This window comes from Urocitellus parryii, chromosome 15, assembly GCF_045843805.1.
Source record: "Urocitellus parryii isolate mUroPar1 chromosome 15, mUroPar1.hap1, whole genome shotgun sequence".
Lineage (NCBI taxonomy): Eukaryota > Metazoa > Chordata > Mammalia > Rodentia > Sciuridae > Urocitellus > Urocitellus parryii.
The window spans coordinates 12,754,491-12,773,937 of record NC_135545.1 but is presented as its reverse complement, the minus strand read 5'-3'; positions in this window follow the sequence as shown (position 1 = coordinate 12,773,937).

Genomic DNA, 19,447 nt, shown 5'->3' with positions numbered 1-19,447 from the left:
GAGAAAGGGCCTGATATAGATTTTGGAGTCTGTGATAAAATTCAAAGAAGTCCTAGATTTCATTGGAATGAGATAGAATGTGTGGCTGTGGACTTGGGGTCCTACAGTGAGGAGGGACATAGCTTCAGGAACTCAGGAATGGAGATTCCAGGGTTATAGATTTGAGAATTTGGAGTGAAAGAGACCTAGAGCTGTGGATATAGAGGTCCTATGTACAAAGCCCAGCAGGAAACTGTAGTGAGCGCCTGAGCCCAGGTCTTGACCCACTGGCTTTATTCCTGTGCTCTTGATGCCCAGCCTCTTCATGGAACCTCGAGGTGAGGCCAGGATGGGCAGAATTGAGGTCCTCCAATCTCCAGTTTCAAGCCCATCTGCTGCTGGGAAAGGGGTAGAATATCAGAGTCACATTATCAGTGGAACTTTTTATAGAGCTATAGAAGAGTAACTCGGAGTCACAGTTAGAGAGGGACTCTGGCCAGGCCTTGAGAAATAGTAATAACCACGAAGAATACGGTGGGAAACCCTGATGTTCCATGGGTTCTGTTTAATGAAAATACCCGCTGGATTCCTACCCAGATACTTACAGAAGCTTAATAGTTTTATTCAATAATTTCTATTACTGTTATCATTATTAGTAATGTTTCCCTTTTTACACGTGTGTACTGAAGACAGAGCTGAGAAGGTGAGCAGGGCCTACATCCATGAGAAGCCCTTAGGCAAATGGCCTTATGCCTGTTGTCCTACTCTGCCTTCCGTTTCCCCTTTCTGGGAATTGGTGTCCCACCAGTGGAAAGGGAACACTTGGGCAGAAAAGGTAGTACCTAGGTTGTGTTAAGTGTCCTTTAGGGATGGTTCCTGGCTTCTCATGGACTGTTATTAGCCAACAGAGGGTACTGTAGCCAGAGAGGTTTTGGTAAACTTCAGTGTGGTGAATAGAGGTGGATTCTAGGATGCTGAGGGTATGAGCAGAGAAAGGATGAGTGGCCCTACTGTCCTTCCCTTGAAATTCTGGTTTAAAAGAAAGGACAGTTTTCCTTTGTTGAGGTTTTGGTTTTCCCGGAAGACTAAGTCTCTGTGTGCATGAGTTTTTTTTTTTTCCAATCTTTGTGATGATGGACTGGTTCATTATCAACCTCACTGAGGTAATAAGGGAGGGAGCTTGGATTTTAGTGGTTTTCCCTTCTCCCTTTATTACCTGGCTTAGCCCACCCTGGTGGCCACATGGGGACCAAATTTAGTAGCATGTGCATTTTGATATTGGCACCATCAGTGAACAGTGGGATTATACTGATTATACTGATATCTGCATAAGGTGGGCCCATTGAGGGAAGGCATTAGGGTGGCACTAGGTTTCTCCCTAGTATATACTAGGTTGGAAAAGAAGTTGTCACTGCACCTTTAGTGCCAAGATGGTTATAAAGCTGGTTCAGGCAGCCATTGAGATTGCGTTCAGGAAAATGTAAGATGGCACCCTGTAGCTCTGAGGTTGGAACCAGCATGTACTGACATAAGCATTAGGTTGACTATGAGATTGGTCATTTGGGGGCTTGAGATTGACCTCAGTTTTACCCTGGGAGTTGCCCTAGGTTGACACTTGATAGGGTCTGATAGTGGACCTTCCTGGTTATGAGCTGCCCGGGAGCTTCTAACTTTGAACAAGTGGAAATGGGCGAGTTCAGCACTTTCAGTACTATCGTCTTGCACAAAGTATTCTTGGCTCCTGTTCTCTGAGACCAATGGGGAGGGACAAGGGTCAGAGGAAAAAGCATAGAGAGGGGAGTTGTTTGTTGAGCTTGGAGGTGGAAAAGGTGGGGAAGAATATTAACCCAAGCTTGGCAGATATCAAACCTCATAATACGGATCACTAGCCTGCACCTGGGTTCTGTCCTTTTTCCTTCTTGAATAGGAAGGAGGATGATGTTTGAACAATTTGATACTCCATGAAAGTGGCATTAGGAAGGGCTCTGGATTCAGACAGTCTCCAGTAAGCCACCCACAAGTGGTTGCATAGGCTGAGAATGGGAGAAGTACTGGGGAAGCAGAGGTGATGTGTTTGTCCTTGCTGATGTCTCTGAAACATGAAGTGAGGGATCAGTGTCTGTTGTCACATGGAGAGACACATATCTGTTGGCAGAGTTTTGGGACAGGCTTCTTGAGTGAGCTACTTGTGAACCCAGGAATGTCCCTTCCTCTTGCTAGGCCTCAGTTTCCCATTCTGCATAATGGATCTTGTTCTGGTTTTATGGGTAAAAATAAGGTTATGAGAAAGTCTAAAGATATCATTTGGATACTAACTTTATGCCTTCTGTATTTTGTTACCTTGAAAAGGTGCCTGCATTTTCTGAAACTTATGTGGTCAGTCAGAGCTCTTACTTTCTGTTTTTTGGTTTATAGATTTCCACCTGCCTGTTGGCATTTACTAAATGATCCTTCACTTCATGAAATATAAACCAAATAATCTTAGCTCAAAAAATACTGGGATTGTAAATTTTAAGCATTTTTTCAAATTTGACATTATTCTGTTTTCATAGTCTTTTACAAAGTATCGTGGACAGTTGATGGACACCAGTATTTCAGAAGAAGAAAGGTCTGTACTACACCTTCTAGAGTCTTCTAGAAAAGAAGGCAATTGTGAAAGAATGCAAGTTTTCTGGGTCTCTCTACTATGTATAGCATGTTCTCTTCTTGTCTTTATCTGTGACTAGATTATCTGTCCCCAAACAGGAAACCTAGCAGAGTAATGTACCCAGTGTACTCCCAAGAGCAATGACTTATCCAGAGTTAACCCAGGACCTCCCTCAGCCAGCATCCTCCTAGGTCATGTTGCAAGAGGGCAGACAGGTGAAATGACCTGGGACGACAGTAGTGGAATGTACCTTCTTCTCGACTGCACACGGAACATTCTCCAGGTTAGGCATATGTTATGTCACCAAGTAAGGATCAATAAATTAAAAAAATATTAGAATGATAAAATGTATTTTTTTGACCACAAAAGAGTGAAGGTAGAAATCAATAACAGAAGGGAAATAGCAAAATTCACAAAAAGGTGGAAATTAAAATACTCAAAAATTTAACTGGACATTTTAAATTGCTCTTAATTTTATCCCACCAAGTCCTAAGTTTCAGTTCTAGATAGATAATGGGTTAGATTTCCCTTAATGATGCAAGAAATTGTACATATTTAGGGGAGATCTCATGATGTTTTGGTGTATGCACACATTGTGAAATGAGTCAATCATGGTTAAGTAAACATTTTTAACAGCAATGGGTGGAAGGATAAATCATGAGACTGTTTATAAAATACTGAAAGAATGACAACAAAAACAATATATAAACTATGAGTTGCAGCAAAAGTATGTAAGCAGGCAGAGGGAAACATAAAGAACATCTACATTAAGTTGGAAGAAAAATTAAACAATTCTTTAAAAATGAAATGAATTAATTTTTATAATGATGAACTATTGAACATATTTATGTTGTATAATGGGATGTTCTAAAAATCTGTCAAATCTATATTTTACCTTTACATCTTTTTCCCACTTTTAAAAAATTGCTTTTATTTATATTTATATTTTTTTATTTTGTAAAGAGAGAGAATTTTAAAAATATTTATTTATTTATTTATTTAGTTTTTGGTGGACACAACATCTTTATTTTATTATTTATTTATTTATTTATTTTAAAGAGAGAGAGATAATTTTTTAATATTTATTTTTTAGTTTTCGGTGGACACAACATTTTTATTTTATTTTTATGTGGTGCTGAGGATGAACCCAGCGCCCTGCGCATGCCAGGCAAGCACGCTACTCCTTGAGCCACATCCCCAGCCCCTATTTTATTTTTTTATGGGGTACTGAGGATTGAACCCAGCACCACACGCATGCCAGGCAAGTGCGCTACCACTTGAGCCACATCCCTAACCCTTATTTTTAAAATACATTATAATTCTTATTTCACATGTAGAACCTAATTTTTCATACCTCTGTATATAAAGTATGTTCACACCAATTCATGTCCTCATACATGCACTTTGGATAATGATGTCCATCACATTCCACCATCATTGCTAACCCTCTGCCCTCTCCCATCCTCTCCCACCCCTCTGCCGTATCTAGAATTCATCTATTCTTCCCATGCTCCCTCTCCCTATCCCACTGTAAATCAGTAACCTTATATCAGAGAAAACACTTGCCATTTGTTTTTTTGGGATTGGCTAACTTTACTTAGCATTATCTTCTCCAACTGCATCCATTTACCTGAAAATGCCATGATTTTATTCTAGTTTATTGCTGAGTAATATTCCATTGTGTATATATACCACATATTTTAATCCATTCATCTACTGAAGGGCATCTAGGTTGGTTTCCACAGTTTAGCTATTGTGGATTGTGCTGCTATAAACATCGATGTGGATATGTCCCTGTAGTATGCTGTTTTTAAGTCCTTTGGGTATAGACCAAGGAGAGGGATAGCTGGGTGAAATGGTGGTTCCATTCCAAGTTTCCAAGGAATCTCCATACTGCTTTCAATATTGGCTGCACCAATTTGCAGTGCCACCAGCAATGTATGAGTGTGTCTTTTTTCCCACATCCTCGCCAACACTTATTGTTGTTTGTCTTCATAATAGCTGCCATTCTGACTTGAAGTGAGATGGTATCTTAGAGTAATTTTGATTTTCATTTCTCTAATTACTAGAGATGATGAACATTTTTTCATATATTTGTTGACTGATTGAATATCCTCTTCTGAGAAGTGTGTGTTCATGTCCTTGGCCTATTTATTGATTGGGTTATTTGTTTTTTGGTGTTTAGTTTTTTGAATTCTATATATACCATAGAGATTAGTGCTCTATCTGTTGTGTGAGGGGTAAAAATTTGCTCCCAAGATGTAGGTTCTCTATTCATCTCACAGATTGTTTCTTTTGCTGAGAAGAAACTTTTTAGTTTTACTCCATCCTATTTATTGATTCTTGGTTTTAATTCTTGCACTATAGGAGTCTTATTAAGGAAGTTGGGGCCTAATCCCACATGGTGAAGATTAGGGCCTACTTTTTCTTCTATTAAGCAGAGAGTCTCTGGTTTAATTCCTATATCCTTGATACACTTTGAATTCAGTTTTGTGCATGGTGAGAGATAGGGGTTTAATTTCATTTTGTTGCATATGGATTTCCAGTTTTCCCAGCACCATTTGTTGAAGAGGTTATCTTATCTCCAATGCATGTTTTTGGCACCTTTGTCTAATATAAGATAATTATAATTTTGTGGGTTAGTCTCTGTGTCCTCTATTCTGTACCATTGGTCTACCAGTCTGTTTTGGTGCCAATACCATGCTGGTTTTGTTACTATTGCTCTATAGTATAGTTTAAGGTGTGGTATAGTGATACCACCTGCTTCATTCTTCCTGCTAAGGATGGCTTTAGCTATTCTGGGTCTCTTATTTTTCCAGATGAATTTCATGATTGCTTTTTCTATTTCTATGAGGAATGCCATTGGTATTTTGATCAGAATTGCATTAAATCTGTGTAGTGCTTTTGGTAGTATGGTCATTTTGATAATATTAATTCTGCCTATCCAAGAGCAAGATAGATCTTTTCATCTTCTAAGGTCTTCTTTGTTTTCTTTCTTTAGGGTTCTGTAGTTTTCATTGTATAGATCTTTCACTTCTTTCATTAAGTTGATTCCCAAGTATTTTATTTTATTTTTTTTGAGGCTATTGTAAATGGGGTAGTTTTCCTCATTTCCTTTGAAATACCTTTGATTTATGGGTGTTGATTTTATAACCTGCTACTTTGCTGAATTCATTTACTAGTTCTAGAAGTTTCCTGGTGGAGTGTTTTTGGGTTTTCTAGGTATAGAATCATATCATCAGCAAATGGTGCTAAATTAAGTTCTTTCCTATATGTATCCCTTTAATTTCTTTCATCTGTCTAATTGCTCTTACCAGTGTTTCAAGAACTATGTTAAACAGAAGTAGTGAAAGAAGGCATCCCTGTCTTGTTCCGGTTTTTAGAGGGAATATCTTCAATTTTTCTCCATTTACAATGATGTTGGCCTGGGGCTTGGTGTAGATGGCTTTTATGATGTTGAGATATGTTCCTGTTATCTCAAGTTTTTCTAGTATTTTGAACATGAAGGGGTGCTATATTTTGTCAAATGCTTTTTCTGCATCTATTGAGATGATCACACGATTCTTATCTTTGAGTCTATTGATGTGATGAATTATGTTTATTGATTTCTTTATGTTGAAGCAGCCTTGCATACCTGGAATGAATCCCACTTGATCATGGCGCACAATCTTTTTATTTATTTATTTATTTATTTATTTAATCATACATGACAGCAGAATGTATTTTTTTTAATTAATTAATTTATTATTTATTGTTGGTCGTTCAAAACATTACATAGTTCTTAATACATCATATTTCACAGTTTGATTCAGGTGGGTTATGAACTCCCAATTTTACCCCGTATACAGATTGCTGTATCACATCAGTTACCCTTCCATTGATTGACATATTGCCTTTCTCGTGTCTGATGTATTCTGCTGTCTGTCCTATTCTCTACTATCCCCCCTCCCCTCCCCTCCCCTCCCCTTTTCTCTCTCTACCCCTTCTACTGTAAATCATTTCTTCCATTTGTATTATCTTGTCTTACCCCTCCTTTCCTCTTATATGTCATTTTGTATAACCCTGAGGATCGCCTTCCATTTCCATGCGATTTCCCTTCTCACTCCCTTTCCCTCCCACCTCTCATCCCTGTTTAATGTAAATCTTCTTCTCAAGCTCTTCGTCCCTACCCTGTCCTTGTTTACTCCCCTTATATCAAAGGAGTCATTTGGTATTTGTTTTTTAAAGATTGACTGGCTTCACTTAGCATAATCTGCTCTAATGCCATCCATTTCCCTCCAAATTCTATGATTTTGTCATTTTTTAATGCAGAATAATACTCCATTGTGTATAAATGCCACATTTTTTTTTATCCACTCATCTATTGAAGGGCATCTAGGCTGATTCCACAATCTTGCTATCGTGAATTGTGCTGCTATGAACATCGATGTAGCAGTGTCCCTGTAGCATGCTCTTTTTAGGTCTTTTGAGAATAGACCTAGAAGGGGAATAGCTGGGTCAAATGGTGGTTCCATTCCCAGTTTTCCAAGAAATCTCCATACTGCTTTCCAAATTGGCTGCACCAATTTGCAGTCCCACCAGCAATGAACAAGAGTGCCCTTTTCCCTGCATCCTCTCCAGCACTTATTGTTGTCTGACTTCCTAATGGCTGCCAATCTTACTGGAGTGAGATGGTATCTTAGGGTAGTTTTGATTTGCATTTCTCTGACTGCTAGTGATGGTGAGCATTTTTTCATGTACTTATTGATTGATTGTATGTCCTCCTCTGAGAAGTGTCTGTTCAGGTCCTTGGCCCATTTATTGATTGGGTTATTTGTTATCTTATTGTCTAATTTTTTGAGTTCTTTGTATATTCTGGTTATTAGGGCTCTATCTGAAGTGTGTGGAGTAAAGATTTGTTCCCAGGATGTAGGCTCCCTGTTTATCTCTCTTATTGTTTCTTTTGCTGAGAAAAAACTTTTTAGTTTGAGTAAGTCCCATTTGTTGATTCTAGTTGTTAACTTTTGCGCTATGGGTGTCCTATTGAGGAATTTGGAGCCTGATCCCACAGTATGTAGATCATAACCAACTTTTTCTTCTATCAGATGCCGTGTCTCTGATTTAATATCAAGCTCCTTGATCCATTTTGAGTTAACTTTTGTGCATGGCGAGAGATAGGGATTCAGCTTCATTTTGATGCAAATGGATTTCCAGTTTTCCCAGCACCATTTGTTGAAGATGCTATCCTTCCTCCATTGCATGCTTTTAGCCCCTTTATCAAATATAAGATAGTTGTAGTTTTGTGGATTGGTTACTGTGTCCTCTATTCTGTACCATTGGTCCACCCGCCTGTTTTGGTACCAGTACCAAGCTGTTTTTGTTACTATTGCTCTGTAGTATAGTTTGAAGTCTGGTATCGCTATACCGCCTGATTCACACTTCCTGCTTAGCATTGTTTTTGCTATTCTGGGTCTTTTATTATTCCATATGAATTTCATGATTCTCTTTTCTATTTCTACAAGAAATGCTGTTGGGATTTTGATTGGCATTGCATTGAACTTATAGAGAACTTTTGGTAATATTGCCATTTTGATGATGTTAGTTCTGCCTATCCATGAGCAGGGTATATTTTTCCATCTTCTAAGGTCTTCTTCTATATCTTTCTTTAGGGTTCTGTAATTTTCATTGTATAAATCTTTCACCTTTTTTGTTAGGTTGATTCCCAAGTATTTTATTTTTTGGGGGGATATTGTGAATGGAGTAGTTGTCCTCATTTCCCTTTCAGAGGATTTGTCGCTGATATACAGGAATGCCTTTGATTTATGCGTGTTGATCTTATATCCTGCCACTTTGCTGAATTCATTTAATAGCTCTAATAGCTTCTTTGTAGACCCTTTTGGGTCTGCTAGGTATAGAATCATATCATCTGCAAACAGTGATAATTTAAGTTCTTCTTTTCCTATTTTTATGCCTTTAATTTCTTTCGTCTGTCTAATTGCTCTGGCCAGTGTTTCGAGGACTATGTTAAACAGAAGTGGTGAGAGAGGGCATCCCTGTCTTGTACCCGATCTTAGTGGGAATGCCTTCAATTTTTCTCCATTCAGAATGATGCTGGCCTGTGGCTTATCATAGATTGCTTTTACAATGTTGAGGTATGATCCAGTTATCCCTAATTTTTCTAGAGTTTTGAACATAAAGGGATGCTGTACTTTGTCGAATGCTTTTTCTGCATCTATTGAGATGATCATATGGTTCTTATTTTTAAGTCTATTGATGTGGTGAATAACATTTATTGATTTCCGTATATTGAACCAGCCTTGCATCCCAGGGATGAATCCTCCTTGATCATGGTGTATAATTTTTTTTGATATGTATTTGAATCCGATTCGCCAGAATTTTGTTGAGGATTTTTGCGTCAAGGTTCATGAGAGATATTGGTCTGTAGTTTTCCTTCTTTGATGTGTCTTTGTCTGGTTTCGGAATCAGGGTGATGTTGGCCTCGTAGAATGAATTTGGAAGTTCTCCCTCTTTTTCTATTTCCTGAAATAGCTTGAAAAGTATTGGTGTTAGTTCCTCTTTAAAGGTTTTGTAAAACTCTGCTGTATACCCATCCGGTCCTGGGCTTTTCTTAGTTGGTAATCTTCTGATGGTTTCTTCTATTTCCTCTATTGTTATTGGTCTGTTTAGGTTGTCTATATCCTCCTGACTCAATCTGGGCAGATCATAAGACTTAAGGAATTTATCTATGCCTTCACTATCTTCTATTTTATTGGAGTATAAGGATTCAAAATAATTTCTGATTATCATCTGTATTTCTGAAGTGTCTGTTGTGATATTGCCTTTTTCATCCCGTATGCTAGTAATTTGGGTTCTCTCTCTTCTTCTCTTCGTTAGCATGGCTAAGGGTCTGTCAGTTTTATTTATTTTTTCAAAAAACCAACTTCGATTTTTTCAATTGTTTCTTTTGTTTCAATTTCATTAATTTCAGCTCTGATTTTAATTATTTCTTGCCTTCTACTTCTTTTGCTGTTGTTTTGCTCTTCTTTTTCTAGGATTTTGAGATGAAGTATGAGATCATTTATTTGTTGGTTTTTTCTTTTTTTGAGGAATGAACTCCAAGCAATGAATCTTCCTCTTAGAACTGCTTTCAATGTGTCCCATAGATTCCGATATGTTGTGTCTGTGTTTTCATTTGACTCTAGGAAGTTTTTAATTTCCTCCTTAATGTCTTCTAGAACCCATTGATCATTTAGCAACCTATTGTTCATTCTCTAGGTGATGCTTGATTTTTCCTTCCTTCTTTTATCATTGATTTTCAGTTTCATTCCATTATGATCAGATAAGATGCATGGTATTATCTCTACCCCTTTATATTGTCTAAGAGTTGCCCTGTGACATAATATATGGTCTATTTTTGAGAAGGTTCCATGTGCTGCTGAGAAAAAAGTGTAACTACTTGATGTTGGGTGGTATAGTCTATATATGTCAATTAAGTCTAGGTTATTAATTGTGTTATTGAGTTCTATAGTTTCCTTATTTAACTTTTGTTTGGAAGATCTGTCCAGTGGTGAGAGAGGTGTATTGAAGTCTCCCATGATTATTGTATGATGGTCTATTAGACTCTTGAACTTGAGAAGCGTTTGCTTGATGAACATAGCAGCACCGTTGTTTGGGGCATATATATTTATGATTGTTATGTCTTGTTGGTGTATGGTTCCCTTGAGCAGTATGAAGTGTCCTTCTTTATCCTTTTTGATTAACTTTGGCTTGAAATCTATTTTATTAGATATGAGTATGGACACTCCTGCTTGTTTCCGCAGTCCATATGAGTGGTATGATTTTTCCCAACCTTTCACCTTCAGTCTATGAATATCTTTTCCTATCAAATGCGTCTCCTGTAGGCAGCATATTGTTGGGTCTTGTTTTGTGATCCATTCTACTAGCCTGTGTCTCTTAATTGGTGAGTTTAAGCCATTAACATTTAGGGTTATTATTGAGATATGATTTGTTCTTCCAGCCATATTTGTTTATTGATGTTACTAAACCTGATTTGTTATCCTCTTTGACTACTTTCCCCCCTTTACTGTCCTACCTCCCATTGTTGGTTTTCAATGTTATTTTCCATTTCCTCTTCCTGTAATGTTTTGCCAAGGATTTTTTGAAGAGATGGTTTTCTAGCTGCGAATTCCTTTAACTTTTGTTTATCATGGAAGGTTTTAATTTCATCTTCTATCCTGAAGCTTAATTTCGCCGGATACACTATTCTTGGTTGGAACCCATTTTCTTTCAGTGTTTGAAATATGTTATTCCAGGATCTTCTAGCTTTCAGAGTCTGTGTTGAGAGATCAGCTGTTATCCTGATTGGTTTACCCCTAAATGTAATCTGCTTTCTTTCTCTTGCAGCTTTTAAAATTCTCTCCTTATTCTGTATGTTGGACATCTTCATTATAATGTGTCTAGGTGTGGATCTCTTATGATTTTGCACATTCGGCGTCCTGTAGGCTTCTAGGATTTGGGATTCTGTCTCATTCTTCAAGTCTGGGAAGTTTTCTCGTATTATTTCACTGAATAGACTATTTATTCCTTTGGTATGGAGCTCTGTGCCTTCCTGTATCCCAATGACTCTTAAATTTGGTCTTTTAATATTGTCCCATAATTCTTGGATGTTCTGCTCATGGTTTCTTAGCAGACTTGCTGAGCTGTCTATGTTCTTTTCCAGTTGGGATACTTTGTCTTCATTGTCTGATGTTCTCTCTTCTAAGTGATCTACTCTGCTGGTAGTATTCTCAATTGAGTTTTTAAGTTGGTTTATTGTTTCCTGCATTTCTAGGATTTCTATTTGTTTGTTTTTTATTACCTCTATCTCCCTGTGAAATTGATCTTTTACTTCCTGGATTTGTTTGTCAATGTGATCTTTCATTGTCTGATTTTGCTGTCTCATGTCTTCCTTGAGACTCCAGATCATCTGAAGCATATATATCCTGAACTCTTTATCTGATATTCCATCTGTTGCAGCTATTACCTCTTCTAAAGTTGAGTTGACCTGTATTGCTTGTGATCCTTTCTTTCCTTGTCTTTTCATACTGCACGCGCTTCTTTCTGCTTGGTGCAACTGTTGTGTTTTTGAAATTTACCCCCTATTTATTTATATTGCTCTTGTATAGTTGGGAAGCCTCCCTTGCAGGGCGGGTAGTGGCTGTGCTCCTCCTCTAATTAGGGTGGTCTGTCTACCATGCTGATCGGTCGCAGGTCTGCCCCCCCTGCGGGCACGGGTGGCGGCTCTGCTCTGCCCCCACTGCAATTGTGGTAACGTAACTACCACGCCCTGGGGTCGTTGGTCCTGATCTGGATGTGGGTGGCGGCTCTGCTGGGTCCCCACTCCAATTGTAGTGATGAGTCTACCACGCTGGCAGGCCTCTAGGCCGGTGGGTCGCAGTTCTGCACAGCCCCCACTCCCAATGGGGGTACCTGACTGCCTCTCCAACGGGTCGCTGGGCCCCCTCCGGACCCGGGCGGCAACACTGCTCCGCCCCCACTCCAACCAGTGTGACGCGACCGCCTCGGTGTTACGTGTCCACCACGCTGGTAAGCTACCTGGCCTGTCTTGCCAGTGGGCCGCAGGTCTGCCTTCCCTGCTTGCTCAGATGGCAGCTCTGCACAACCCCTACTCCAAATCAGGTTACTTGGCTACCGCGCCTCGGGGTCGCTGGTCCTATTCTAGGCGTGGGCGGCTACTCTCTTCAGCCCCAGCTGCCTTTGGTGTGTCATGATACCACGCCGGCGGGTCACTTGGCCTGCTCTGGGCGCAGGTGGAAGCTCCACTCTGCCCCACAGCACCCAGCAGGAGCCTGACTGAGAAGCAGTCACCGCTGGTTCCCTAGCCTTGGGCCGAAGCAGCTTCGGTAGCCAGAACCCCGCCTCTCGGATCCCGTTACTCTTTCCGCTGGGAGCTGGCTCCAGCGAGCGACCCCCACGGGTTCCCCAGCCCCAGGCCAAAACTGTTCCGGGAGTCAGAACCGAGTTGCCCCAAGCTCAGCGCACGCTCCACTTGGAGCTGGCCTCCACCGGCAGTCTCCACAGTTTCCTCAGACCTGGGCCAGGTTAGCCCCGGGAACCAGAATCCAGCTGCTCAGTGCCCGGCGCACGCCTTGCCAGGCACGAGCCTCTAGGAGTATTCTCCACAAGATCCCCAGTCCCGAGCCTGAGCAATAGATCTGTCTGCTAGATGCAGGCAAATACCAGCCTGAAATCACCTGTTCTGTAGCTGAATGAGCTGAGATCAGTAGAACATGGGGATGATTACATCATCTCTCCGAAATGGCGGCTGCTGTCCTCCTCTGTGGTCCGACCGGTGTCTGGAACCAAACTGGACCACTTCTCTCCTCTGTCTCAAAGCTGGAACTCAGCCCTAAGCGCTGCCAAAGTCCTAGCGCCAAACCGCTAGAGACAGTTCACAGACTCAGGCCTGCGGGGCCCAGTCCAGTCGCCTCCGCGGCCGGCGGGATTGTGTCCCTGTTCCGCGTTGCTCCGAACCGGCTGGGGTGGGGTGGGGTGGTAGGAGTGTGGGTCGTAGCGCTGAACCGCCAGAGGCAGTTCACAGACTCAGCCCTGCGGGGCCCAGTCCAGCCGCCGCTGTGACCGGCGGGATTGTGTCCCTGATCCGCGTTGCCGAGATTCACTCGCCTGGGACAAACTGACCCCTCACACAGACTTACTAGTTATCGGCAGGTCTCCTTTCAGTGAAATATTGTTAGAAGATCCTCAGCAGGTCCCATGCAAGTGTATTTATGTGTCTCTCTGATCCCGTTACTGCGGAGGTATAGAAAATGCTGCTTGCTCGCCGGCCGCCATGTTGGATCCCCCCCAGAATGTATTTTGATATATATATATATACATGGAATGTACATACATCAATCATATTGTCTATTCTGCTGCCCTTCCTATCCTCCCTACTCCTCCCCTATGGTGCACGATCTTTTGGATATGTTTTTGTATTTGATTTGCCAGAATTTTATAGAGAATTTTTGCATCTATGTTCATTAGAGATATTGGTCTAAAATTTTCTTTCTTTGATGTGTCTTTGCCTGGTTTTGGGAACACAGTAATATTGACCTAATAGAATTAGTTTGGAAGTATTGCATCTTTTTCTATTTCCTGAAATAAACTGAAGAGTATTGGTATTAGTTCTTCTTTGAAGGTCTTTTAGAACTCAACTGTGTATCCGTCTGGTCCTGGGCTTTTCTTGGTTGATGGGCTTCTGATGGTGTCTTCTATTTCATCACTTGATGTTGGTCTGTTTAAAATGTGTATATCTTCCTGATTCAATCTGGGCAAGTTGTATGACTTAAGAAATCTGTTGATGCCTTCAATATCTTCTATTTTATTGGAATATAAGTTTTCAAAATAATTTCTAATTATCCTCTGTATTCCTGTAGTGCCTGTTGTGATATTACCTTTTTCATCACGTATGTTGGTAAATTGAGTTTTCTATCTCTCTTTGTCTTTGTTAGTATAGCTAAGGGTCTGTCAATCTTATTTATTTTTTCAAAGAACCAACTTTTTGTTTTGTCAATTTTTTCAATTGTTTTGACTTCATCTCTGATTTTAATTATTTCTTGCCTTCTTTTTTCTAGGGCTTTGAGATGTAGTGTGAGGTCATTTATTTGTTGGCTTTTTCTTATTTTAAGGAATGAACTCCATGCAATGAATTTTTCTCTTAGTACTGCTTTCATAGTGTCCCAGAGATTTTGATATGTTGTGTCTGTGTTCTCATTTATGTCTAAGAATTTTATAATTTCCTCCTCATGTCTTCTGTAACCCATTGTTCATTCAGTAGCATATTGTTCAGTCTCCATGTAATGCAGGAATTTTTCTTCCTTATTTTATCATTGATTTCCAATTTCATTCCATTGTGATTGGATAAAATGCATGGTAGTATCTCTACTCTTTTGTATTTGCTAAGAGTTGCCCTGAGGCATAATATATGGTCTATTTTTGAGAAGGATCCATATGCTACTGAGAAGAAAGTGTATCCACTTGATGTTGGTTGATATATTCTATATATGTCAATTAAGTCTAAGTAAATTAATTTTGTTATTGAGTTCTATAGTTTCTTTATTCAACTTTTGTTTGGAAGATCTGTCCAGTGGTGAGAGAGGTGTGTTAAAATCACCCATGATTATTGTGTTGTGGTTTATTTGACTCTTGAACTTGAGAAGAGTTTGTTTGATGAACATAGCTGCACCATTGTTTGGGGCATATATATTAATGATTGTTATGTCTTTTTGGTGTATGGTTCCCTTGATCAGTATGTAGTGTCCTTCTTTATTCCTTTTTGATTAACTTTGGCTTGAAGTCTACTTTATTTGATATGAGTATGGACACCCCTGCTTGCTTCCAAGGTCCATGTGAGTGGTATGATTTTTCCCAACCTTTCACCTTCAGTCTGTGTATGTCTTTTCCTACCAAATGAGTCTCCTGTCGGCAGCAATATTGATGGATCTTTTTTTTAAAATCCAGTCTACTAGCCTATGTCTTTTGAATGGTGAGTTTAAGCCATTAACATTTAGGGTTACTATTGAGATATGGTTTGTATTTCCAGCCATATTTGTTTATTTTTGTTATTTAACTTGACCTGATTTTCCTCTTTGATTAGTTTTTCCTTTAGTGTACTACCTCCCACTGTTGGTTTTCAGTGTTATTTTTCATTTCCTCTTCATGAAATGTGTTGCCAAGGATGTTTCGAAGCACCGGTTTTCTATCTGCAAATTGTTTTAACTTTTGTTTATCGTGGAAGGTTTTTATTTCATCTTCAAACCTGAAGCTTAATTTTGCTGGATAAAAGATTCTTAGTTGGAACCCATTATCTTTCAGCATTTGAAATATGTTGTTCCAGGATCTTCTAGCTTTCAGGGTCCGTGTTGAAAGATAAGCCGTTAACCTAATTGGTTTACCCCTATATGTGATCTGCTTCCTTTCCCTTGTGGCTTTTAAAATTTTCTCCTTGTTCTGTATGTTGGGCATTTTCATTATAGTGTGTCTTAGTGTGGATCTTTTGTGATTCTGCACATTCGGCATCCTGTAGGCTTCTAGGATTTGGATTTCTGTTTCATTCTTCATTTCTGGAAAGTTTTCTAATATTATTTCATTGAACAGATTGTTCATTCCTTTGGTTTGGACCTCAATACCTTCCTCTATCCCAATAACTCTTAAATTTGGTCTCTTTACGCTATCCCAAATTTCTTGGATGTTCTGCTCATGGCTTCTTATTAGTCTCGCTGTGCTGTCTACGTTCTTTTTGAGATGATATACTTTGTCTTTGTTGTCTGATGTCCTATCTTCTAAGTGGTCTACTCTGCTGGTCATACTCTCATTTGAGTTTTTAAATTTATCATTTCTTTCATTTCTAGGATTTCTGTTTGGTTTTTTTGTATTACCTCTAGCTCCCTGTAGAGATGATATTTTGCTTCTTGGATTTGTTTATGTAATTCATTGTCAAAGTGATCTTTCATTGCCTGCATTTGTTGTCTAATGTCTTCCCTGATACTCCAGAACATCTGAACCATGTATATCCTGAAATCTTTATCTGACATTTTTTTCTGCTGTAGATGTTACCTTTTCTAATGTTGTATTGTCTTGCATTATTTGTGGTCCTTTCTTTCCATGTCTTTTCATGTTTCTCACGTTTCTTTCCAGTTCTGTGAGATGGTTGTGTTATTGTTTTTCCCCTATAGATTTATATTGCTCTTGTATAGTTCCAAAATCTCTCCTTTGTGGGGAAAGACAATGTTAACAGTTTGCAATATCAACAATACATCATCTATGGGCAAGTTTTCGTTATTAATACATTTATAGTTAGTTTCTATGTCTAGAGATGTTGGATTCAATTATTATTTAAAATGTAGTCATTAATTTTATAAAAGGCATACAGTTTCTGGTGGCATATAGAGAACTGATGGTCAAGTGTAGGACGTTATGTTAAGGGAGAAAGGTGTGGGTGTATGGGGTTAATATATCTTAGCAACTTTGGAGGAGGACTCTAATGAATAGACAGGAGGTAGTTTAGGGAAGAATCCATAAAATTAAACACCTATAAGTATTTAGAAAATTACCCGAAGTAAAAATAGTAAAAGTTAGGAGGTTGAAAGTGGGAGAGAGGGAGGTAGAAAATAAAAAGGAAAGAAAGAAAGAGAAAAAAGAGAGAGGGGAAAGAAAATAAGAAAAAAAAGAGGGAGAGGGGCTTATGCAATTTCTCTGTATTATATTATTCTGGTGATTCAGTTCTCAAAGTCCTATTTCATGCAAAGTTCTTGGTTTCACATATGTTGGGGTTGTGAGGACCAGAGAGGGAAGGATAGAGAAGAATGGCTGAGAAGAGAGGAAAAAAAAACTCCTAGAATTCTGTTTTCTTTTTTTCCAGTAGGTGGCGTTGTTGTCTATTCCAAGCTTGAGTCTCTGTGCTCAGGGTGGTGGAGGTAACCGGTGTGAGAGGGCTTGAGCTTCTGCCTAGAGCCTCCCTGCTCTTAGTCTCTCAGAGTTAGAAACCAGGTGCCTGTCTGTACAGTTGCAGTTCTGCCTTGATAGCCACACCCCCCAAAAGATTGTGAGAAAGGTTTTGAGTTATCACATCTGGGGGTGGGGGAGTTGGAACCCAGGTACCTGATCAGCTACAGAACCGCGCTGGTAGCCATGCCTACCAAGAGATGGCGAGAAAGGTTTTACAAGATGGATTCTGTCTGTTTCCTGCATCAGATATTTGGTGAGGTGGGGGTTGCTGGGGTGACCTTGTGGTGTGGCTAGAATTTGGTCTGGTGACCTGCATGGGAGCAGAGTGTAGTCTGGCGATCTGCAGTTCTGTAGAGGTGCTGAGTTTGTACTTCTGATCCGGCACTTGTGGGCCACACGGGTTCAGACTGTGGGCTTTGGGGCCGTCGTTCTGTGCCACGATTGCTGCTCCAGTGGAATCTGCAAAAAATTCGCTGTATGGGGTCCTGTGTCATGCTCTGAGATGTAGTTTTTCGTCAAGGCAGGACCTGATGGAGAAGCCTTTTGACTGTTTTCTCAGATTTGTGGGCAGAGCCACCAGAAGCAGTATCTCCTCTACTCCGCCATCTTGGCTCCCTCCCTCTGTGTAGTATTTCTTTAAATGTTTTCTCTAGTGGTAGCTATGTAGACATAAGTTCTTTTAGTTTCTGCTATCATGGAAGGTTTTATTTCCTCTTCTATTATGAAGAATAGCTCTGCTGGATATAGCACTTTTGGTTGACAGTTATTTTCCTTCAGGGCTTGAAACACAGCCTTTCAAGGCTTCCTGTATTTTATGATATGTTCTAAGAAACCAGAAATCTGACTTGCTTGCCTCTCACTGTAACATGATATTTTCTCTATTGAGGCTTTAAAAATTTCTAGCTTTATTCTCTGTGTTAGGCATTTAAATTATCATGTGTCATAAAGTGTTCTCCTTTGGTCTTTATTTGGCTTTCTGAATGCTGCCCATATCTGGATGTCCATGTCATTCTCAAGGTTTTGAAAATTTTCTGTTATTATTTCCCCAAAGAGCTTATGAACTCCATTAGCTCACATTTCACAATGCTCTTCAATTCCAGTAGTTTTAAAATTTGGTCTCCTAATGTTTTCCCAGAGTTTTTGCATATTGTGGTCACGATTCCTTGTTTTTTTTCCTTTAATACTGTTTTGATATTCAAAGTTGTTCACTTAGACTTCCAGCTCTGAGATTCTGTTTCAGCATGATCTATATTCAATTGAACATTTAGAATGATTTATTGTGTCTTTCACTTGCAAGATTTCTGTTTGATGTTTATCAATATCTCTAACTCCTTATTGAATTTCACATTCATGTCCTGTACTAATGTCCAAAGGTGCATTGCCTCTAGGCTGGGTTTAGCACAGCAGCAGAGTCTCCACCTTTGAACTTGTAGTGTATCAGTGTATTCTCAGCACATTATATAAAAGGGGGAAATAAACAATAGCAACAACAGAAGCAAACAATATGCAGCATTAAAATACATGTCTGATGGGGCTGGGTGGTAGATTATTCGCCTAGCATGTGCAGGTGCTGGGTTTGATCCTCAGCACCACATAAAAATAAAATAAAGGTATTGTGTCTAACTTCAACTAAGACAAAATATTAAAATAAATAAATAATTACCTGGTAGCTACTATGACATCTACAATACTACTTACCAAAAAAAAAAAAAAAAAAAAAAAAAACATGAACAGTGGGTTCAGCAATTGCCAACAGCAAAAAAAAAAAAAAAAAAAAAAAAAGTTGTGAACTAGATATGGCAATTGAATAAATAAAATAAAAATTAAGGAAAAAGTACTTTTTTCTGGTAGGGGCGTACTGGGGATTGAACTCAGGGGCACTCAACCACTGAGCCACATCCCCAGTCCTATTTTGTATTTTAGTTTGATACAGGATCTCACTGAATTGCTTAGTGCCTCGCTTTTGCTGAGGCTGGCTTTGAACTTGCAATCCTTCTGCCTCAGGCTCCCAAGCCACTGGGATTATATGCATGTGCTATTGTGCCAGGCCAGAAAAAGTACTCTTAATAAAAATTAAAATATTGTCTCCCCTTTGCTGATCAAAACTGTTGGAGAGGATGATGATGGATGATCACTGCATATGCCTGACTGTCTTTTCCATTTCTTCTTGGGCTGTGTATCCCATAGAGAAAGCAAGGATTGGGGATTGTTATGACTGTCCTCTTTTGCATTGCTTACTGAACTGCCACCTGGAGTGGCCTAAGACTAAAGGTGATGGAAATAGCTCTCAGCTTCCCTTCTCACTAGTAAAAAGTAGGATGGAGAGGGAAGTATCTG